Source organism: Acinonyx jubatus, chromosome B4, assembly GCF_027475565.1.
Source record: "Acinonyx jubatus isolate Ajub_Pintada_27869175 chromosome B4, VMU_Ajub_asm_v1.0, whole genome shotgun sequence".
In the NCBI taxonomy this organism is placed as follows: Eukaryota; Metazoa; Chordata; class Mammalia; order Carnivora; family Felidae; genus Acinonyx; species Acinonyx jubatus.
Window position 1 is genome coordinate 80,933,375 of NC_069387.1, and position 24,626 is coordinate 80,958,000.

At 40.9% G+C, this 24,626-nt stretch overlaps 1 long non-coding RNA gene and 1 pseudogene across 1 annotated transcript in view; both read right to left on the reverse strand.

Annotated features, from left to right (window-relative positions):
* Positions 1–10,942: 10,942 nt before the first annotated feature.
* Positions 10,943–24,626, reverse strand: part of LOC128316411 (uncharacterized) — a 42,387-nt gene continuing 28,703 nt past the window's right edge. The window contains exon 3 of the long non-coding RNA XR_008300285.1: positions 10,943–11,886. This is a non-coding gene — a long non-coding RNA (uncharacterized LOC128316411). The remainder of the gene's footprint in view (positions 11,887–24,626) is intronic.
* LOC106986859 (INO80 complex subunit C-like) lies at positions 13,709–14,394 on the reverse strand (annotated as a pseudogene).

The following is a 24,626-nucleotide window of genomic DNA, read 5'->3' on the forward strand; positions in this document are numbered from 1 at the left end:
ACTTAAAAATAAAATCTTAAAAATATATATATGGGGTACCTGGCTGGCTCAGTCAGAAGAGCATGCAACTCTAGATCTCAGGGTTGTGAGTTTAAGCTCCACGTTGGGTGGAGAGATTGCTGAAAAATAAATAAACAAACTTAAAAAAAATTGTAGCAGTTAGAGGGTGCCAGACCGCCTCAGTCAGTAGAGCACACAATTCTTAATCTCGGGGTTGTAAATTCAAGCCCCATCTTGGGTATAGAAATTACTCACAAATAAAATCTTTAAAACAAAATTGTAGGGGCACCTGGGTGGCTCAGTCGGTTAAGCGGCTGACTTCAGCTCAGGTCATGATCTCACGGTCCGTGAGTTCGAGCCCCGTGTCGGGCTCTGTGCTGACAGCTCAGAGCCTGGAGCCTGTTTCAGATTCTGTGTCTCCCTCTCTCTCTGACCCTCCCCTGTTCATGCTTTGTCTCTCTTTCTGTCTCAAAAATAAATAAACGTTAAAAAAAAAATTGTAATAGTTACATTTCAAAGCACTGTTTGGAGAATTAAATAAGATAATATATGCAAGAAACTTTCCATAGAACCTGCTAGGTAATGTAACATTAAAAATGGCAGTAGTTATTATTCCTGGCCCAGTCTTCAGTTTTGTTATGTCATAAAAACTCAATTTTTAAAATTGCTTTATTAAGGGTAAATGATATACAATAAACTGTAGATATTTAAAATATATAATTTGAAAAGTTTTGACATATGTGTATACCCATAAAACCATCACCATACTCAAAATAATGAACATATAGATCACCCCAAAAGTTGCCTTTGCTTCTTTGTAATCTCACCATCCTATCATTTCCAGCCCTTTCCTGAGGCTACCACTAATCTGCTTTTTTCATCATAAATTTGTTGGCATTTTTCTAGAATTTTACATAAATCATACAGGGGTGCCTAGGTGGCTCAGTCAGTTAAGCACCCGATCTCAGCCCAGGTCTGGATCTCAGGGTCATGAGTTTAAGCCCCACATTGGGCTCCACACTGGGCATAAAGCCGGATTTAAAACTAAATAAATAAACAAGCAAATGATTAAATCATACAGTATGTACTTTTTTAATCTTGGCTTTTTTCACTCAGCATCATTATTTTGAGACTCATCATTGTTGCATGATTGCTCTTTATTGCTGAGTAGGATTTCACTGTACGGATGTGCCACAGTTTGTTTATCCATTCATCTGTTGATGGGCAGTTATGTGTGTTTCTAGTTTTTTTGGCTATTATAAATAGAGCTGCTATAAACATTTATGTACGAAGTGTGTGTGGACATATGCTTTTGTTTCTCTTGGGTAAATACCTGGGAATAGAATCACTGGCTGGATGAGCCATACTGTAAGTGTATACTTAACTTTTAAAGAAACTGCCAAAAAATTAAAAAAAAAAAGATACTGCCAAATTGTTTTCCAGAGTGATTATACTACTTTACATTCCTCCCAGCAGAGTATGAGAGTTCCAGTTTCTTCACATTCTCTCCAGTACTTATTTTGTTTTGTTTTGTTTTTTAATTTTAGCCATTCTAATAGGTACATGGTGTAACCAAACCAACATGAGTTTGCACCATGAGCCAGAAACTGCGCCAGGTTGAGTTGTCCCACAAAGAAAACTTTTATTTGAAGCAAAAGATCACGGGAATGGCTTCCAAAGCCTTGACTTCCCATGCCTTCCAAAGCCTTCACTCCCCTAGAGAGGATGAATGGGTTCCTTTTGTTTAGGGTTAGTACTAATATTTAGATGGGGAAACCCCATCTACCTATGTAGTGGTGGGCGCATAAGGTTATGCAGGCACATTAAGGAAACATGCTTATTCATACATCGGATGTGATATAAATGAGGCTGAGGCTCCTCCTTGGACAGTGATTTTAGTACTATAATGAGGTAAAGGTAATTGTAGGTCATTCCGGAGGTCACCCCATGATCCATCTGTGCAGGTGCCAGGCAGTTTCTGCTTAAAAGTCTGGGTGGTCTGGGCTATGGGAGGTCTTGTTAGGGCAGTTGCCATCACCTAGGGGGTGGTTTTGTGTTTCATTTGTCTGAGTTAAGGAGAAAGCAGAAAGAAGAGCTTAAGGAAAGATGTAAGACAAAGGTTAGTGAGTACAGGCAGGTGGGCAGTAAAGGCCTGGTCATGAGGTCTAGCTGGTGATAATAGTGCTGTCTCATTATGGCTTTAATTTGTTTATCCATAATAACTAATGATGTTGAGCATCTTTTCAAGTGCTTATTTGCCAGATGTATATCTTTTTTTTGATAAAATGTCTTTTCAAATTTTTTGCCCATGTGTGTTTGTTTGTTTTAAGTTTATTTATTTATTTTGGGAGACAGAGAGAGAGAGAGAGAGAGAGAGAGCGAGCACAAGCAGGAAAGGAGCAGAGGGAGAGGGACAGAGAGACTCCCAAGCAGGCTCTGCACTGTCAGCATGGAGCCTGATGTAGGGCTCCATCTCACAAACCTCAAGACCATGACCTGAGCTGAAATCAAGAGTCAGACACTTAACGGGTTGAGCCACACAGGTGCCCCTCTTTTGCCCATGTTTTTAAAATCATTTTGCTTATTTTATTGAGGTCTATTTTATTTATTTATTTATTTTTAACGTTTATTTTTATTTTTGAGACAGAGAGAGACAGAGCATGAACAGGGGAGGGTCAGAGGGAGAGGGAGACACAGAATCTGAAACAGGCTCCAGGCTCTGAGCGGTCAGCACAGAGCCTGATGCGGGGCTCGAACTCACGGACTGTGAGATCATGACCTGAGCCGAAGTCGGATGCTTAACCGACCGAGACACCCAGGCGCCCCTTTATTTTTTTTTTAAAGTAATCTCTACACCCAATGTGGGGCTCAAACTTACAACCCTTACTATCTTGAGATCAAGAATTGGATGCTCCATTGACTGAGCCATCCAGGTGCCCCTTTACTGAGTTTTGAGAGTTCTTTTTTTTTTTTTTTTTTTTAATGTTTATTTATTTTTGAGAGAGAGAGAGACCAAGCGTGAGTTGGGGAGGAGCAGATAGCGAGGGAGACACAGAATCCGAAGCAGGCTCCAAGCTCCGAGCTTGTCAGCACAGAGCCCGACACAGGGCTCAAACCCATGAATGGTAAGATCATGACCTGAGCCGAAGTCAGATACTTAAACGACTGAGCCACCCAGGCGCCCCAAAAGTTTTTTTTAAACAAGGTTTTATTGAGAGCATTTTGTTTTTGTTTTGTTTTTGAGAGTTCTTTATTCTGAATGCAAGTTATTTCTTAGATATGTGATTTACAAATTTTTTCTTCCAATTTGTGACTTATTCTTTCATTCGCTTAATAGTGTCTACTGAAAGCAGAAGTTATTAATTTTGCTATAATCAAATTTATTTTCTTTTATAGATCATGCTTTTGGTATTGAATCTAGATAGTTTCCTTATTCAAGGTTATTGAGTTCTTCTCCTGAAAGTTTATAGTTTTAGGTCTGTGAAGCACTTTATAAGTTTTTTTTTTAAATTTTTTTTTAATGTTTATTTATTTCTGAGGCAGAGAGAGACAGAGCATGCGTGGGGGAGGGTCAGAGAGAGAGGGAGACACAGAATCAGAAGCAGGCTCCAGGCTCTGAGCTGGCAGCACAGAGCCCGACGTGGGGCTCAAACTCACAAACCGTGAGATCATGACCTGAGCCGAAGTCGGTCGCTCAACCGACTGAGCCACCCAGGCGCCCCTAAGTTTACTTTTTTTAATTAAAAAAATTTTTTTAATGTTTATTTTTGAGAGAGAGAGACAGATTGCAAGCGGGGCAGGGGCAGAGAGAGAGGGAGACAGATTCCAAAGCTGGCTTCAGGCTCTGAGCTGTCAGCACAGAGCCCGATGTGGGGCTCAAACTCACAAACTGGGAGATCATGATCTGAGCTGAAGTTGGACACTTCACCAACTGAACTACCTAGGTGCCCCAATTTTGTCTTAATTTTTTTTTAAGTTTATTTATTTTGAGAGAAAGAGAGAGGGGGGCAGAGAGTGGGGGAGAGAAAGAATCCCAAACAGGCTCTGTGCTGTCACCACAGAGCCTGATGTGGGGCTCAATCTCACAAACTGCGAGACCATGATCTGAGCCAAAATCAAGAGCCACACACTTAACCAACAGAGCAACCCAGGCGCCCCAGGTCTGTGATGCACTTTAATTTTTGTATCTAGTATGAGATATGGATCAAAATTCTTTTTTTTTTTTTTTGCTTATGGATTTCCAATTGTTCCAGCACCCATTTGTTGAAAAGACTATCTTTTCTCTATTGAATAGTCTTTGCACTTTTGTCAAACATCAATTGACTATATTTGTGGAACTATTTCTAGACTCTATTCTGTTCCATTGATCTATTTGTCTATCTTTAAATTTTTTTTTCAACATTTATTTATTTTTGGGGGGACAGAGAGAGACAGAGCATGAACGGGGGATGGGCAAAGAGAGGGAGACACAGAATCGGAAACAGGCTCCAGGCTCTGAGCCATCAGCCCAGAGCCTGACGCGGGGCTCGAACTCACGGACCGCGAGATCGTGACCTGGCTGAAGTCGGACGCTTAACCGACTGCGCCACCCAGGCGCCCCATATCTTTAAACAATACCATTGTCTTGATCACTGTAGCTTTATAGTGAGTCTTGACATCAAGTAGGGTAAGTTGCCAATTTTGTTCCTCTGGCACTTTCTTAAAAAAAAAAAAAAGTCTGAGATTTTATTGGGATTGCATTAATGTATAAATTTGAAGAGAATTTGACATCTTAATGATATTGAATCTTTCTACCAATGAACACAGTATATCTCTCCATTTATTTAGGTTTCCTTTAATTTTTCTCAGTGGTATTTTGTAGGAAAACTCAGTTTTGAAATCTCACTCAGAGTCAAACTAGCCATACACTCTGGGTCAGAAAATTAGCCAAATCATTGAAGGTGTAGACTCAAGTCACAAATGCCTGGGTTCAAATCCTAAATTTTACTGTCTATATTATATTGGGCAAGTTATTTAACCTTCTGATGACCTAGTGTCCTAATCTGTAAAATATGAGTAATAGTAAATTCCTTATGTGTTTTGAAGATTAAATGAGGTAATATGTACAAGGCATTTAGTATAGCAGCTGACACACATTAAGTACACAATAAATATTACTTATTTTTTTAATAAGGTTATTTACTTATTTATTTTTATTTTTTTATTTTTGAGAGAGAGAGAGAGCATGTGTGTGAGCAAGGGAGAGGGGCAGAGGGGCAGAGGGAGAGAGAGAGTCTTAAGCAAGTTCCATGCTCAGCATGGAGCCTGACATGGGGCTCAATCCCACAACCTTGGGATCATGACCTGAGCTGAAATAAAAAATTTGGATGCTCAACCAATTGAGACACCCCAGTGCCCCAATAAATGTTACCTATTATTACTATTTGCTAAGCACTTTATAATAGTTTTCTCATTTACATCTCAATTCCTAAGATACCTCTCCTTTTAGATTCAATCTTTTGATGACATAATCTTGGCTTTTTTTTTTCTTTCTTTCTTTTTTTTTTTTTTTTTTAGTGAGCTCTGCACCCAGTGTGGGGCTCGAACTTCTGACCCTGAGATCAAGACCTGGAGATCATGTTCCACTGACTGAGCCAGCCAGGCACCCCAGACACATTCCTAGCATTTCAAACATTCCCTTTAATGTTAAGCCTCCCCTTTACACTAAACACAATCTACTGGCTTAACTTCCAGTGAAGCTAAAAGATTTATTGCTCTTTCACATAGCTGTTGATTTTCCATCATTAGATCAGGGCTTTTAGTTTTCTGTTTTCCACTATTGTAATAAAACCCTATAAATGGCAAAATACAATGAAACTATGATTTTCCATTCTTTAAAAAATTTTTTTAACGTTTATTCATTTTTGAGACAGAAAGAGAGACAGAGCATGAATGGGGGAAGGTCAGAGAGAGAGAGGGAGACACAGAATCTGAAACAGGCTCCAGGCTCTGAGCTGTCAGCACAGAGCCCGACGTGGGGCTCAAACTCACGGACCGCGAGATCATGACCTGAGCCGAAGTTGGACGCCCAACTGACTGAGCCACCCAGGCGCCCCTGATTTTCGTTCTTTAAGTGGGCAGAATCCTTTATTCAAGTGAACAACTCTCAGAAGCTTAATATGTAACTGGTTAAAGTTTGCTTTTTCTGAAGCAAGATGTATTTGTATCTATGAGGTGCTTATACTCTTCCCCACTTCCCTTCTTACCCCCTGAAACACCTCCAGGGTGCCCAAGAAAGAAAGAAAGAAAGAAAGAAAGAAAGAAAGAAAGAAAAAAGAAAGAAAGAGGAAGGAAGGAAGGAAGGAAGGAAGGAAGGAAGGAAGGAAGGAAGGAAGAAGAGAGAGAGGGAGGGAGAGAGGGAGGAAGGAAAGAAGGGAGGGAGGGAGGAAAGGAGGAAGAAGGGAGGGAGGGAGGAAGGAAGAAGGGAGGGAGGGAGGAAGGAAGAAGGGAGGGAGGGAGGAAGGAAGAAGGGAGGGAGGGAGGAAGGAAGAAAGAAGAAAGTAAGGAAGAAATAAAAGAGAGGGAGGGAGGGAGAGAGGGAGGAAGGAAGGAAAGAAGAAGGGAGGGAGGGAGGGAAGGAGGAAGGAAGAAGGGAGGGAGGAAGGAAGAAAAAGAGAAAAGAGAGAGGGAGGGAGGGAGAGAGGGAGGAAGGAAGGAAGGAAAGAAGAAGGGAGGGAAGGAGGAAGGAAGAAGAGAGGGAGGCAGGAAGGAAGGAAGGAAGAAAAAGAAAAAAGAGAGAGGGAGGGAAGGAAGAAGGAAGGGAGGAAGGAGGGAAGGAAGGAGGGAGGGAGGGAAGGAAGGAAGAAGGGAAGGAAGGAGGGAGAGAGGGAAGGAAGGAGGAGAAGGAAGGGAGGAAGGAAGAAGGAAGGGAGGGAGGGAAGGAAGGAAGGGAGGAAGGAAGGAAGGAAGAAGGGAGGGAGGGAGGAAGGAAGGAGGGAGGGAGGGAGGAAGGAAGGAAAGAAGGAAGAAGAGAGGGAGGAAGGAAGGAAGGAAGAGAGAGAGAGAGAAGGAAGGACAACATTTAAATGCTGTAATTGCATACCTGCTCCAAAAGCAAAGAAGATAACACTGCAGAAAGCAAACTGTTGGCTGTTTTAGGAAGCATCTTCATGTAACTATATGATGGGAATAATTCCTCTGCTGATGTTAGAAAGGGGGGTAAGATGCAGATAATATAATATGCGAAAGCACTGGTGTGGAGAGCTGAGCATAGAAAAGTTGAGGACCCCTATGGTCTTCATCAGAAAGCCCCTGGGGACAGGGGCATAGCATTCTGCTGCCCATGTCCTCTGAGAACTTTCCTTCCTGGCCACTCTGTTCCGTTGGCATGCATCTGCAGTGCCACCAGCTCCCAGTATCTTTATGTCTCAACTCTTGCCTAGGCCAAAGGTACCCTGCCTTCTGTATGAAGGTCATGGTTTTCTGGTCACTTGTGTTCCCCCATTTATATATGTTTTAAACACAAATAAGTTACAAAGCCCAGGTTTGGAGCTAATTCCAAATTTTGTCTTCTTTGTCTAGCTGTCCCTAAAGCCAAGATGCCAATCTGTATTTTTCTAATGGCACCACTCTGTAGCAAAACAGTTAATACCAGTCACTTCCTTGGGACAGTTCTCCCTGCCAGTTAAGTTAACTCAGGAGATGAAACAATAAAACCAAGGGTTGTTCAATCAGTACAGGATTAGGACTGAAGCGGTAAATTGCCCTTTTCTACTCTAGGGACAATTTTATCTAGTAAGATAATTTCTTACTTACAACATACCCTCTTATGACTCTATAAGTAGGCTACATTGCTACTAACCTTCCCAAATTCTCATTAAAAAAGAAATTTTTTAATGCATTTACTGTATTTGTACATGGAACATTTCTAGAAGGATCTCCAAGATAAACAGTGGATTAGGAGGTAACAATGGTTGCCTCCAGGGGGAAGAACTGGGTGACTGAAGGACAAGTGGAAGATTTCTTTTTCAGTGCTATGACTCTGGTCCAAGCCACTATTGCCTCTCACCTAGATTACAGCAGTGACCTCGTAACTGGTCTTCTTGCCCCGACTATTACCTGTCACAGTTCATTCACTGCATAGTGACATTTATTTTATTAAAAAAAAAAAAATCCAATCTGTGACTTCCCTGCTTAAATCCTTCCAAAGGCCTCCTTCTGCAGTTAAAATAAAATCTTCCCAACTTCAGGGAGCCTGTGTGGCTCAGTCAGTTAAGTGTCCAACATCAGCTCAGGTCATGATCTTGAGGTCTGTGGATTTGAGCCCCATGTCAGGCTCTGTGCTGACAGCTCAGAGCCTGGATCCTTCTTCAGATTCTGTGTCTCCCTCTCTCTGCCCCTTCCCCACTCATGCTCTGTCTCTCTCTCAAAAATAAATAAACTTAAAATATTTTTAATAATACAAAATAAAATCCCAGCTCTTTACTATGGATACATGCGTGATCTGGCTCTTCCCTTCCTCTCTGACCTCCTCCCCATTATTTTTTCTGCTCCAGTCACATGGGTCTCTTTTCTGTTCTTAAGGCATTCCAAGCTCATTCCTTTCTCAGGGCCTCAGATCAACATACAACTTGCTCCTTCTTGGAGCATCTGGGTGGTTCAGTCAGTTGAGCATCTGACTCTTGATTTCAGCTCAGGTCATGGTCCCAGGATCATAGGATCAAACCCCCCATCAGACTCCATGCTGAGCACTAAGCATGGAGCCTGCTTGAGATTCTCTCTCTCTCTCTCTCTCTCTCTCTCTCTCTCTCTCTCTCTCTCTCTCTCTTTCTCTCTCTCTCTCCCTCTGCCCCTCTCCCCCCGGGGCGCTCTATCTCTCTCTAAAATAAAAAGAAGCTTTAAAATTTTTAAAAACTGGCTCCTTCTCATTCAAGGCTTGGTGCAAACATCATCTCAGAGAATCTCCTTCTGACCATTCTGACTAAAGGAACCCCTCCCCACACACACCAGTGATCACTTCCCAATACCTTGTTTTGTTTTCATCATGCCACTTCCTACTGAAGTTATTTCTTGAATTATCCATTAAATGTCTACCCTCCCTAGAATATAGACTCCTTGAGGGTAGAGGCCTTGTCTTTCATTTTACTGCTGTTTCCTCAGCATTTAGAACAGGGCATGGTACTGAATGAATGAATCAATGAATGTATGGAAGTCACGTAGGAAGGTCTTGGGTGGGGGGCTGTTGTATTACTTACTATGGTTGCTGTAACAAATTACCACAGACTCAGTGGCTTAACACAACACAGGTTTATTATCTTACGGTTCTAGACATCAAAAGTCTGAAATGGGTCTTGCAAGGCCAAGATCAAGATACTAGCAGAACTAAATTCTTTCTGGAGGCTCTAGGAGAGAATCCGTTTCCTTCTCTTTTCCAGCCTCTAGAGTCTATCTGCATTCCTTGGCTTGGGGCCTCTTCCTTCATCTTCAAAGTCAGCAACATAACACCTTCAAATTCCCCTGACAGTCATGCCTCCCTCTTCTAAGAACTGTTGTAATTTCACTGGGCCAACCCAGATACTGCAGGAAAATTTCCCCTTCTCAAGATTCTTAACTTACTTGCATCTGCAAAGTTCCTTTTGTCATGTAAGTAACATATTCACAGGTTTCACAGATTAGGATTTGGACATTCTTAGGAGCCATTAATCCACCTACATCAGCCATGAACCTCTGCCCTGGAATCTATCTTCGTTATCCTAACTCAAGCACTACATCCACCCTGAAACCTTGTCAGACCCTGTCCCCTGCAGAAACAGATAACCAGGCCTCCATTTGTGCCTGCGTGGTGCTGTACTCCGAAACAACACTTACTGTACTTCATAGAGATCAACGAATCTATGTACCTGCCTGCCCTTTCATTAGGCCATGAGCCTTTTGGGGCAGAATGTAATGTTGTTCATCTTCACATCTTCAACACCTAAAACCCTGATTAATTAATTGATTCATTCCAAAAATATTTATTGAAGACCTCGTATGCTCAAGGTACTGGGGATATAATGCTAAACAAGCATAGACACAGTCTCTGCCCTCAAAGAGCTTGCAATCTCCCTGGAAAGAGAAGTAATTAAACCATCAATAACCATAAAAGGAGACCAATGATAGAGTACCTGCAATGGGAGAGCACAGAAGAAGCATCCACTCTTATTTGGAGGTGTCAGAGAGGCCTTCTGAGAGTAACATCCTGGTTGGTGCCCAAAATGAGAAGGAACTAGCCATAAGTGAAATCTGAGAGAGTAAGTGGCAGCCCCCATAACCACCACTAAGGCAGCACCACTGCTACCATTGGGCTGCCCACACCAGATGGTCCACCCCAGTGAGCAGTTGCCCCCAAAAGTAGCCATACTCAAGTGATGCATTAGAAATGAGTGCTCCTGAGGGGCACCTAGATGGTTCAGTTGGTTAAACGTTGGACTCTTGATTTCAGCTCAGGTCATGATTTCACAGTCCGTGAGTTCAAGCCCCATGTTGGGCAGGCAGAGCCTGATTGAGATTCTCTCTCTTCCTCTCTCTCTGCATGCTTGCTACCTCCCTCTCCCTCTCAAAATAAATAAATAAACATTAAAAAACTATTAAAAAAAAAGAAATGAGTGCTCCAAAGGAAACTTTGGGGGTCATAGATATGTTCATTATCTTGATTGTAATGATAGTTTTAAATACATATGTCAGAGCTTATCAACTTATACACTTGCAATTTATTGTATGTCAGTTATACCTCAATAAAGCTTTTAAATATTATAATCAACCAGGGTGTCTGGGTCAAGTGTCTAACTCTTGATTTCAGCTCAGCTCATGATCCCAGGATTGTAGGATTGAGCCCTATGTCTGGCTCCTGCTTGGGATTCCTGGCCTGCTTGGAATTCTCTTATTTATTATTATTATTTATTTTTTCTAGTAATCTGCACCCAACGTGGAGCTCAAACTCAGAACCCCCAGTTCAATAGTTGCTTGCTCTTCCTACTGACACAGCCAGACGCCCCAGCACAGGCCCTGCTAAGTGACTGCATGATTGCACAGATTGCCAGCCTGTAAAGCCAGCCCTGCATTACAGGGCAAATGGCATGTTCATCCTCCATGTGAATTCCACATCAACTCAAGTTATAGAAGATTTACAGAAATGGTGAGCCCTGACTGTCTTTTAATCCCTAATGGGACAGTTTTCTTTCTTTTCAAAATTTCACCTGGTATTTTGCTCTGGCCAAAATAATGACCAAATTGGAGATGATTCCAGCATTGAAAAAAAAAAAAACAATGAAACAAACTTATTGTATCAAAAGCCTCCTTAGGGCGCCTGGGTGGCTCAGTCAGTGAAGTGTCTGACTCTTGATCTTGGCTCAGGTCGCGATCTCACAGGTTTGTGAGTTTAAGCCCCTCGGCAGACTCTGTGCTGACAGCAGAGAGCCTGCTTGGAATTCTTTCCCTCTCTCTCTACCCCTACCCCATTTGTGCGTTCACGCGTGCTCTCTCTCTCTCAAAAATAAACATTAATAATAATAATAATAATAATAATAATAATAGTAAGTCTCCAGCCAACCAAACCCTGTGCCTCATGTAAGCTTCTTCATGTCAGAGAGAAGGGCCTGGTTATAGGATCAGGGCAGCTTCTTGGGAAAGTGTCTCCAACCATGGTGACCCCATGTACCAGGACTGGTGTGTACCATCCGGCCACATCTTGGCAGGTGGTCACGGATTCTGGGCAGAACGGGTGGGGGCTGTGCTCTGAAGCTCCAACCTGCTGCCCCTGAGAGCTGAGTGTGGAGTCAGTGCTTTGTGGCATAAATTCAGTCTCCAGAACTTCCCAATCCAGGTGGTGGACCCCCACTCAGAGGCCAGGAGCTCAGCATTCTTGGACTTCTTTAAAAAAAAAAAAAACAAAAAAACATGGTTTTTAAAGGGCACAGAAATGAGAGAATTGGAATATTTCAGAGTTACTCATTTGCTTTAACCCATATTATACATGAAATAGTCTCAGAATGACTAGTAATACTACCTCCATCAATTATGATTCCTGAAAACCAATACTTTTTTTTTTTTTTTGCAAATACTGTCCCCATTCTCCTCCCATTTCTTTTTGTTTTTATTTTTTTAATGTTTACTTTTGAGAGGGAGAGAGAGTGAGACAGACATAGCATGAGTGGGGGAGGGGCAGAGAAAGAGGGAGACACAGAATCTAAAACAGGATCCAGGCTCCAAGCTGTCAGCACAGAGCCCGATGTGGGGCTCGAATCCACCAACTGTGAGATCATGACCTGAGCTGAAGTTGGACGCTTAACCAACTGAGCCACCCAGGTGCCCCTATTTCTTTATGGTAATAATATCTACACTGTTAGATCATATGGCCTTTATATACTATACTTTCTCTTTGAACCTTCATTTAGTCTCAGTTCTATAAGTAATTAATAAGTAATTAATAATGTTTACTTAGAGCCTGTATGTTGATGTCTCTCCAGACTGGTTGTCTGAAGTGCGTTCTCCAGTGGGCTTCTTAGGGAGGACTCATGGGATCAATATTCCCTGAGTTCCTGCATATTGATAATAATTTGTCTGTGTCCATTATAGTTGAAGTTTAGTTTGCTTTGGCTCACATGTCCTTGTCTTAAATATTTAAAATACATTAACTTCCTTTTCTTCTTGCATAAAACATTGCTGTCAAAACATCTGACAAGTATCTAATTTGACCCTTATGAGTCTATGCTCTTTTTGTCTGGTCAAAGGATTTTTTTTCTTTAAAGTCTTTAAATTTACTAGAATATGTGCTGGTGTTAGTCATTGTAGGTCAATATTTTTAGGTGCCTTCTATATTCTTTTTTTTTTCTTGTCAAATGATTATACTTGAGTCAACAACTGAAATATAATTAAAAAATATTTTTTTAAGATTTCATTTTTTTGCTTTGTTTTTGTTTTTATTGTTTATTTACTTATTTTGAGAGAATGAGAGAGAGTGAGAGCATGCAGGAGGGACAGAGAGGGAGAGAGAATCCCAAGCAAGCTCTGCACTGAGAGCACAGAGCCCGATGAGGGGCTTGATCCCATGAACCATGAGATCATGACCTGAGCTGAAATCAGGAGTTGGACACCCAACCGAGTCACACAGGTGCACCTAAATATTTTATTTATTTATTTTTAAGTTTACTTATTTATTTTGAGAGAGAGAACAGTTAAGGGGCAGAGAGAGTTTCCCAAGTAGGTTCCAAGCTTAGCACAAGCCTGACACGGCTCTTGATCCCACGACCATAAAATAATGATCTGAGCAGATATCAAGAGTCAGACACTTGGGCGCCTGGGTGGCTCAGTCAGTTAAGCATCTGACTTTGGCTCAGGTCATGATCTCATGGTTCGTGAGTTCAGACTTGCTTTGGGTGAGCTTGAGCCCCACTTCAAATGAGCTTGCTTCTCTCTCTGTCTCTGCCCCTTGTGGAATTCTCTCTCTCTCCTCACTCACTTGCGCCCTCTCTCTCTGAAAGAAAGAATCCACTCAAAAAAAAAAAAAAAGAAGAAGTCAGACACTTAATTGACTGAGCCACCCAGGCGCCTCTAAAGATTTTATTTTTTAAGTGATCTCTACACCAGATGTGGTGCTCGAACTCACAACCCTGAGACCAAGAGTTGCACGCTCTACCAACTTTCCCTTGGAGGGAAAATGGGAAAAAACCTTAAAGCCAAACATTTTTTCCAAGGCAGAGCACTGACATTTCCAGATTGACAGCAGAATACATTTATTTCCATGAAACAAAACCATGAGTGCAAAGTTTGCCTTTGAAACGGTTTCCCACTTCGTCTCCATTTTTCAAGGCTCAGGAAACGATGCTTGTGGCCTTCTTCAGGGTCAGTTTAACCAGTGATGATGTCGGATGGCAGCTTCCGAATACAGGAAAATTCTTCAATGGTGCTTTATCTGGGGGGTCAGAGTAGTTGGCAAGAAGACCTGAACCATCAGAATAGCTTAGCTGGTTTAAAGGATGGAGGAGCATCAATCAATACTGAAATAGTTAGGATCCTTCAGTTGCCACAGCAATGCCCTTTCAGAAGCGAGAATTTGTTTCAGGTTCTTCCAGGTTCTGTTCTTGCCAGCTACCGCGCCACCATGGCCAGAGTGCACACAGAGTTTGGATCCTTAAATGGCAATGGCTTGGCAGCTTTTTCCATAGGTCCTGTACTGAAATCAGAGGGCACCACTTTATTTTCACTCACAGCTTCCCTGCTAATACCCCACCTAAAGCTGGAAGCAGACACTTTTTTTCTTCTTCCTGGCGTTGTAACCCCCGAGCTGCTGCCCTTGGAAGGACTGGCTGGCCTCTTCCTGCTGTTTCGGGCTATTCCCAGAGTGGAAATGATGGCCACAACTGGAATTTGAGCCTCCATTCTTACCCTCTCTATGTTCTTTTATTTATTTATTTTTAATTTTATTTATTTATTTTTAATTTTATTTATTTATTTTTTAAATTTACATCCAAATTAGCTAGCATATAGTGCAACAATGATTTCAGGAGTAGACTCCTTAGTGCCCCTTACCCATTTAGCCCATCCCCCCCCCACAACCCCTCCAGTAACCCTCAGTCTGTTCTCCATATTTATGAGTCTCTTCTGTTTTGTCCCCCTCCCTGTTTTTATATTCTTTTTGTTTCCCTTCCCTTACGTTCATCTGTTTTGTCTCTTAAAGTCCTCATATGAGTGAAGTCATATGATTTTTGTCTTTCTGACTAATTTCACTTAGCATAACACCCTCCAGTTCCATCCACATAGTTGCAAATGGCAAGATTTCATTCTTTTTGATTGCCGAATAATACTCCATTGTATATATATACCACATCTTCTTTATTCATTCATCCATTGATGGACCTTTGGGCTCTTTCCATACTTTGGCTATTGTTGCTAGTGCTGCTATAAACATGGGGGTGCATGTGTCCCTTCAAAACAGCACACTTGTATCCCTTGGATAAATACCTAGTGGTGCAATTGCTGGGTGGTAGGATAGTTCTATTTTTAGTTTTTTGAGGAACCTCCATACTGTTTTCCAGAGTGGCTGCACCAGCTTGCATTCCCACCTCTCTATGTTCTTTTAATATGTAGTTTTGAAAATAAATTTTTTTAATGTTTTTATTTATTTTTGGGGGAGAGAGACAGTGAGCTGGAGAGGGGCAGAGAGAAAGAGGGAAACACAGAATCTGAAGCAGGCTCCAGGCTCTGAGCTGTCAGCACAGAGCCTGACGTGGAGCGTGAACTGGTGAATCACAAGATCATGACCTGGGCCAAAGTTGAATGCTCAACTGACTGAGCCACCCAGGTGCTCCTAGTTTTGAAAATTTTTTGAATTTTTTAAATAAATTTTTTAAAATTAAGTTTATTTATCTATTTTGAGAGAGAGAGAGAGTGCGCACAAGTCGGGGAGGGGTAGAGAGAAGCAGAGACAATCCCAAGCAGGCTCTGCACCATCAGCCCAAAGCCCGATGTGGGGCTCCAACCTACGAACCACAAGACCATGACCCAAGCCAAGATCAATAGTCAGATGCTTAACCGACTGTACCACCCAGACACCCCTAAATTTTTATTTTATTTTATTTATTTTGAGAAAGAGAGAGAGGTGGGGAGGGGCAGAGAGAGAGGGGGAGAGAGAGAATCCCAAGCAGCCCCTGCAGTGTCAACACTGTCAGCATAGAGCCCGTCTCAGGGTTCAAACCCACACACCGTGAGATCATGACTGGAGCTGAAACCAAGAGTCAGACACCTAATGGATTGAGGCACCCAGGTGCCCCTAGTTTTGAAAATTTTAATTTCAGAAAAGTCTTGAGTAGCTTTTGGGTTGCTTTTGTTTGGCATTTTTTTGTGTGCCTTTGCTTTGGTTTTCTTTTTCAGAGATTTCTATTAACCTATTAGTGGAGCTCTTGAAGATGCTCAAAGAAAGATGCCTAAGGGGATAAAAAGGTGAGCCAAGAATTTTGTATCTTCTATGTCTTTACTATTTGTCATTTTCTCTTGAACCATCTTTCTTCATTTTTTTTTTTTTACTTTAAAATTGTTTCCTCTTCAATTTTTTTTTCTTTTAGGTAAACTCTACATCTAAAGTGGGGTTCAAGCTCATGACCCCAAGACCTGAGTCACATGCTCTACCAACTGAGCCAGACAGTGCCCCACATCTTTGATAATTTTAAGGCATTATTTATTGTGTTTATTTGCTCTAGTGTTCCTTATAGTTTCATCTTCATTTCTAAATGTTTTTTTCTTTTACTTCTAATTTTTCCTTGAGTTCTCTCATTTCAAACATTTTTTAGTTTTTTTAATATTCTGATTTGTGTTATTCTTTCATTTCTCATATCACTTTCTTGATGTCTTTTAGTTCATTTTGAAATAAAATGTTATAATATTCTACTTTCTGAGCATATCTCTCTGGCATGCTTTCTTTTTGTAAAAACATTTTTCTGTTCTTCATTCTTTTTTCTTTTTTTTTTTTTAGTTTATTTTTTATTTATTTTGAGAGAGATAGAGAGCAAGTGGGGGAGGGGCAGAGAGCAAGGGGGGAGATAGAATCCCAAGCTGGCTCTGGGCTCTCAGCGCACAGCCTGATGTGGGGCTTGAACTCACTAAGTGTGAGATCATGATCTGAGCCAAAGTCAAGAGTTGGATGCTTAACCAACTGAGCCACCCAGGTGCCCCCCATTCTCTTTTTTCTTATAGTAATTTTGTAGAGCGTTTATTTATTGTTTGTTTGTTGTACAGGATTTAATCTGACACTTCCTGTTGCTCATTTTTAGCTGAATTTAATTTTTCTGAAGGATTTGTTCAGGTAGCTTTCCTATTTTGACAGAGCTCCTGTTTCTGTTGTTTGGAGATAATGTTAAAAAATACAGCTTGCTCTCAGATTTCCTGACTTCATACCCCTACCCTGCCTTTATCTGGACCTTCTCTTCCTTTGTCTTTGCTGTCCCTATCCTGATCAAGTTTGATTTTTCTTTCAGCAGTTTCTCTTCAGTATGGGACCTATCCTGAAAGTGAGCCCTGAGGGGCCCTCGGGTGGCTCAGTCAGTTAAGCAGCCGACTTCGGCTCAGGTCATGATCTCACAGTTTATGAGTTCGAGCCCCACATCAGCCCCTCCCTCTGTGCTGATAGCTCGGAGCCTGGAGCCTGCTTCGGATTCCGTCTCCCTCTCTCTCTCTGCCCCTCCCCTGTTTGCACTTTGTCTCTCTCTCTCTCTCTCTCTTTCAAAAATAAATAAACATTAAAAAAAAGGGGGGGTGGGGGGGAGCCGGGGATGGTCAGTTTGGAGAGCTCAAAGGGGTGAGGTTGTTCCTGCCTCTTTAGGCTATATTGACATGTAACAATTGACTTGCTACTGGAGAGGGCAAAACCTCTCTCCATTTTAACTCTTGTCAGAGTGGCCTGCCATGCCTTCCCTTGGTTGTTTGGACCATCTGTTCCATCTGTTCTCATATCCCTCTGACACCCTGTGTCTTCCTGTTTCTCCTGCATAAACACCCATAACAAGCAGGTCTTGTGGCTTTTGGGAGTTTGTTCCCACTGCTCAATAGTTTGGGGTTTGTGGTGATATCTGGTCACCTAGTTTTGTTGTAAATGTTGCCCGTGAATTTTTGGTTTTGCCAACTGGTTGCTCTGCTTTGTTTTTATTTTTTGTTTTGGTGGGGATTTGAGAAACCCAAAAACTAGGGTGCCACTTCCACTGATATTTCCCCTCCCCACCACCACCACCACCACACATACCTGTCCCCCCGCCCCCACCATTACCCTTGTCTGGGACCCTACTTGTGCTTTATTAGTATTTTTCTTCCATGTTATAATGATATGTGTACTGTCTATTATCTGTTTCTCCCTCGACTGTAAGTGACGTAAGAGCTCAGGAATAGTGCCTGGCAATATAGTAGGGGTTCAACAAATATTTGTTAAGGAAAAAATGTTTCAAAAGCAGCATATTTGGAGGCTGAGAGAAAAGAGTAAGTTTGTGGCAGATACGGGAAGTGGGATAAAGAACTGGTAAGAAAGGAGGCACTGGGCTGGCTCAGTCGGAAGGGCATGTGACTCTTGATCTCAGGATTGTGAGTTCAAACCCCACATTGGGTGTAGAGATTACTTTAAAAAAAAAAAAAAAAGAACTTGTTGGTAAGAAATAAAGCTGGACGATTGGGCCAGGTCAGTTTAGGGCTTTGTAAAGCATTTAAGGAGATTGTACTTTACCCTGAAGGCAATGAAAACCCTTTAAAATTTTTTTAAGGAAAAAAAAAAGATTTTAAGTAAGGGAGTGGTCTGATGAGATTTCTTTCTTTCTTTTTTATTAACATCACAAACTACAGTACAGAGAATGGATTCTGGGACATAAAAACTAGAGATGGGATTAGAATCAATGGCAATAATCCAGCATTTGAATATACATGGTAAATAAAACATTGAATTACAGTGATCTGATTTTCGGATAATTTGCACAGTGGAAAATATAATCAGAATCCAAAAGGTAATAGAATGGCCAGAAAAATGATTAATCTGAAAAAGATGATAATTAGGCAAGATAAATGAAAGCTCATTCATTCAGGCCCCAAATTCATAACTGATGAACAAATATAGGCTGGTTTAATAATAGCTTGCAGGAAGACAAATTAGCAATAACATATTATGAAGTGATACTGTGATGAAACTAAGGATGTTAATTTATTCCTTTTATTTTGTTCTTTTTTTAGTTTATTTATTTTGAGGGGGGGTTGGGGAGGAGCAACGAGAGAAGGAGAGAGACTCCCAAGCAGGCTCCCCACTGTCAGCGCAGAGCCCAACATGGGGCTTGATCCCATGAACCATGAGATCATGACCTGAGCCAAAATCAAGAGTTGGATGCTTAACCATCTGCGCTACCCAGGCACTCCAATTTATTCCTTTAAAAATTTTTGTTTTAAAAATTTACATTGAGAGATAATTCACATATTATATAGTTAACCCATTTAAAGTGTACAATTCAATAATTTTTAGTAGATTAATAGTTGCGGTGCATCCATCCAGGAGTCAAATTTAGAATATTTTCATCACCTCAAAAAAGAAACCCTATATCCATTGCCTATCATTCTTCTATCCCATCACCCCCCTCCCTAAGCCCTAAACAACTACTAACCTACTTTCTGTCTCCATAGATTACCCTTTTTTGGACTTTAATAATAATGCAATTACATTATGCAATTACATTATTACATTTATTACAATTACATTATTACTTTCTGACTGCCTTCTTTATTTAGCGTAATGTTTTCTTTCTTTTTTTTTTAATTTAAGTTTATTTATTTTGAGAGAGAGAGAGCAGGGGAGGGGCAGAGAAAGAGGGAGAGAGACAATCCCAAGCAGGCTCCACACTGTCAGCATAGAGCTGGATGTGGGGCTCCAACTCACGAACTGCAAGATCATGACCTGAGCTGAAACCAAGAGTCTGATGCTTAACCGACTGAGCCACCCAGGCACCCCGTTTATTTAGCAAAGTGTTTTCAACATTCATCCAAGTTGTAAGCATGTGTCAGTACTCTGTTCTTTTTTTTATATTTTATTTTATTTTATTTTATTTTATTTTATTTTATTTTAATTTTATTTATTTTTCGGGAGAGAGAGAGAGAGCGCGCGCAAGCAGGGGAGGGGCAGAGAGAGGAGGGCACAGAGGATCCAAAGCAGGCTTTGTGCTGACAGCAGTGGGCATGATGCGGGGCTCAAACTCGGGAACCGTGAAATCATGACCTGAGCTGAAGTTGGACATTCAACTGACTGAGCCACCCAGGTACCCCAGTACTCTGTTCTTTTTATAGGCAAATAATATTTAATTGTTTGGATATGCCACATTTTGTTTATGCATTTTTCTGTTGATGGACATTTTGGTTTTTTCCATTGTAGGGGAGGCAAATTTTACCCATCTTAGGTTCTCAGCTGGGGCTCTTTAACAAAAAGATAGATTAACAAGATAAAACGAACAAGTTTATTAATATATGCAGCACACATCACAGAAGAGAAAACTCAGTGAAAAGTAGTTCAAAGTGGTAGCTTAGAACTCTGGCTAATATAGCATCTTCAACAAAGAGCAATACATTTATGGACAAATGACAGGATGAAGGAAAAGAGTTTTAGGCTTCAAAGGACAGCAAACTAGGAAGGTAAACATATGGGAGGAAACTAAGGGAGGAAGGTTTGTTTGCAGATTTCTCTGGTGCCATCTCTGAGCTGATAAGAGTCTAGAGCATCTCTAATAAAGAATTTATATCTGCCCTTAGGCAGAAAAGGAGGAGGTTAGAGAGAGAGAAAGAGCTTTTTATGTGTTTGCTCCTTTTTTTTTTTTTTTTACATTTATTTATTTTTGAGAGACAGAGACAGAGCGTGAGTAAGGGAGAGGCAGAGACAGAGAGAGACAGAATCAGAAGCAAGCTCCAGGCTCTGAGCTGTCAGCACAGAGCCTGACGCAGGGCTCGAACCCACGAACCGTGAGAGCATGACCTGAGCCGAAGTCGGACGCTTAACCGACTGAGCCACCCAGGCGCCCCTGTTTGCTCCTTCTTAATTGCCTTTTTAGAGAGAGAGCTTTTTATGTGTTTGCTCCTTCCTAGTTGCCTTTAGCTCAAAATAATTTTATGTCAAAGAGCATATTTTGGGGTGATGTATTCTGGTTTTCTTCACCATCTTTTGGCTATGATGAATCATGCCGCTATAAACATTCATGTACAAGTTTTTGTGGGGATGTATGTTTTCATCCAGCAATGGAATTGCTGAGTCATTTTATTTACTCTTTGTTCCCATTTATGGACATAGTTTTTAGGATGTGCTAAGTGACAGTCCCACCTGTAATCTGATATTCAGTCCTGGGCTATACACATTGACAAACTGGACCATGTACAGCTAAGAGAGGCCAGAGCAATAGAGAGGAGATGGTTAACTAAGTAACTTGAAGAATAAGGGGAGTATGTGGAAACCTTTAGCTGGAGAAAAGAAAACTAAAGTGGAAAAGAGGGATGCCTGGGTGGCTTAGTCACTTGAGCATCTGACTTTGGCTCAGGTTGTGATCTAGTGGTTCATGAGTTCAAGTCCCACATCAGGCTTGCTGTTCTCAGTGCAAAGCCCGCTTCAGATCTTCTATTCCTCTCTCTCGCTCTCTGCCCCTCCCCCCTCTCAAAAATAAGTAAACACTAAAAAAATAAAGTGGAAAAGAGATATATTCAAAGATCTGAAGAGTTGTTATATAGAAGGGGGATTAGCCAGAGGGTAGAACTAAGCCCACTTGGTAGATATTTCAGAGCAACATAATAGGTCTGAAGATTTTTTTTCCTCCCTTCTTTCCTTCTTTCTTCCTTTCTTCCTTCCTGTCTCCTTCCCTCCTTCTTTCCTTTCCAATTATTTTATGTTTGACTACATAAAACATGAATAAAACGTAAAAAAGTACAAAAGGATGCACACTGATATCTTGCATTCAGTTCCCTTTCTTATAGGCAGTTTCTTATAAATCCTTTGAGATATATTTTATTTTATTTTTTTTCAACGTTTATTTATTTTTGGGACAGAGAGAGACAGAGCATGAACGGGGGAGGGGCAGAGAGAGAGGGAGACACAGAATCAGAAACAGGTTCCAGGCTCTGAGCCATCAGCCCAGAGCCTGACGCGGGGCTCGAGCTCCCGGACCGCGAGATCGTGACCTGGCGGAAGTCGGATGCTTAACCGACTGCGCCACCCAGGCGCCCCTATTTTAAACATATAAACAGATTTTTTAATTTTATAAAAAGAAATTTAGTATGCTTTTAGAGAGAGTAAAAGCATTTCTAACTAAAATTAAAAAAAAAATTTTTTTAGTTATGTTTACTTATTTTTAAGAGCAGTGAGAGACAAAGCATGAGAGGGGCAGAGAGATAGAGCCACAGAATTCCAAGCAGGCTCCAGGCTGTGAGCCTGAGGTGGGACTCAAACTCGTGAACCGCGAGATCATGACCTGAGCTGAAGTTGGATGCTCAACCAACTGAGCCACCCAGGCGTACCATAAAAAAAATTTTTTTTCTAACTCTTATAAATGGCCCAACCCTGTCTGTAATGACTGTTTCAGGCATTCTGTATCCTGGAGATATTTAGGGGAAATAGATAAACGATCATCAGTTAATTTTCTGGAGTATTTTTCTCTTGCAATTTATTTGTTGAAGAAACTAGATTGTTATCCTATAGAATTTCCCATGTTCTGGATTTTGCCAAGTGGTGTCTTTCCTTTGTTTTATGAATTTCTTGCAAATTGGTATTGGATTGAGAAGCTAAGATTCAGATTTGATTTTTTTTAATTTTTTAATGTTTATTTATTTATAATTTTCTAGCAGTCACATTTTATTTTTTTTATTGCTGTGTATATATTTTATTTATTTATTTATTTATTTATTTATTTATTTATTTTAATTTGAAATTTATTGTCAAATTGATTTCCATACAACACCCAGTGCTCATCCCAACAGGTGCCCTCTATGTTTATTTATTTTTGAAAGAGAGAGAAAGAGAGAGACAGAGTGTGAGTGGGGAAGGGGCACAGAGAGAGAGGGAGACACAGAATCTGAAGGAGGCTCCAGGCTCTGAGCTGTCAGCACAGAACCCAATATGGGGCTTGAACTCTCAAACCACAAGATCGTGGCCTGAGCCGAAGTCAGGTGCTTAACCAACTGAGCCACCAGGTGCCTCTGCATTTGGTTATTTTAGTAAGCCTACTTCATAGATGGTGGTGAATTCTTACATCAGGAGGCATTTACTATCTGGTTATCATATACTATCTGGTTATCTCTCTATTGTTGCTCAAAATGCTGATATTCTCATTGTATTATTCCTTCTTCACTTATTAGCTGCCATATTTTTATAATGAAGAACTTCCCCTCAGAGTAGTAGCTGAAAAGGCAAGATAGGGGCACCTGGGTGGCTCCGTCGGTTGGGTGTCAGACTTCTGCTCAGGTCATGATCTCACGGTTTGTGGGTTCGAGCCCCGCGTGGGGCTCTGTGCTGACAGCTCAGAGCCTGGAGCCTGCTTCAGATTTTGTGTCTCCCTCTCTCTCTGCCTCTCCCCAACTTGTGCTCTCTCTCTCTCTCTCTCAAAAATAAATAAGATGTAAGAAAAGGCAAGATAAATGTTTGATACTTTATCTAGAGTTTTCAAAATAGTGGGTTGGTACCCTATCATCTTACAATGACTAGTATTTTTTTTTAAGTAACATGAACTCATGAATTTAAATCTATTTAATGTGTTACATTGTGGTTATTATCTTTGTTAAATTGGGATGGCTATATTGGAAGCCTCTTAAGGTTGGCTCTTGAGTTCTTTTGATAAAACCTTATAGTCTTCAATAGTTTCTCCATTTCTCTCTTCACTATACACACTATAAATCAAGTGTAATCCCTACCATGTGAGAGAAATTTGTCTTGTTAGGGTCATCAAAAACCTCCATATGTTACCAAATCCCTGGCCATTCTCCATCTTCATCTTTCTTGCTCTCCCAGCAGTATGTGTGCCTGCTTATATATTTTTTACTTTTTTTTAATGTTTATTTATTCTTGGGGGAAACAGAGTGTGAGGCGGGGAGGGGCAGAGAGAGAGGGAGACACAGAATCCTAGCAGGCTCCAGGCTCTGAGCTGTCAGCACAGAGCCCAAAGCGAGGCTCAAACCCACGAACTGCAAGATCATGATCTGAGTGGAAGTTGGACAGTTAACCGACTGAGCCACCCAGGCACCCCAGTGCCTTCTAACTAAAAGTCTTTCTTTGCTTGTCTTCTGAGACACTTCTTTTCTAGTTTTCCTCCTACCTCACTGAACATTTGCTCTCTGTCCTCTTTGCTGGATCTTCCCCCTTTCCTAACTTAGAAAGTGAGAGTAGATAGTAAAACAGTTCAAGGACAAACTCTAGAAACTTCCACCGTTTACAGGTTAAAAAGAAGAGGAAGATACAGCAAAGGAAGAGCAAACTAAACAAAAAGCTAGCAGAAGGAAGGAAACAATAAATATTAGAACAGAGATAGAGAATAGAAAAATAATAGAATAAATGAAACCTGATGTCTTCGTGGAAAATAACAAAATTGACAAAACTTAGCTAGCTAGTCTAAGACAGAGACACAAATAACTAAAATCAGAAGTAAAAGTGAAGACATTACTACCAAACTTACAGAAATAAAAAGGAGTGTGAGAGAATACTACGAACAATTGTACACCAACAAATTAGATTACCTATGTGAAATGGGAAAATCCCTAGAAACACAGGAATTACCACAACTGACTCAAGCAGAAATCATAAAATCTGAACAGGCCTGTAACAGGTAAAGATAATGAATCAGTAACCAAAACCTCCCAACAAAAAAAGTCAGGACCAGATGGCTTACTGATGAATTCTACCAAACATTTAAAGAATTAACACCAATCCTTTTCAAACTCTTAAAAAAGAAAATAAAGGAGGAGGAGGAGGAGGAATGTGCTAACTCATTCCATGAGACTAGCATTACCCTGACACCAAAGCCAGAAAAATGCATTACAAGAAAAGAAAATTACAATTCAGTGTCATTCAGTTCATTCACAATATTATGCAACCATCACCTTTATCTAGCTCTAAATCATTTTCACACCCCATAATA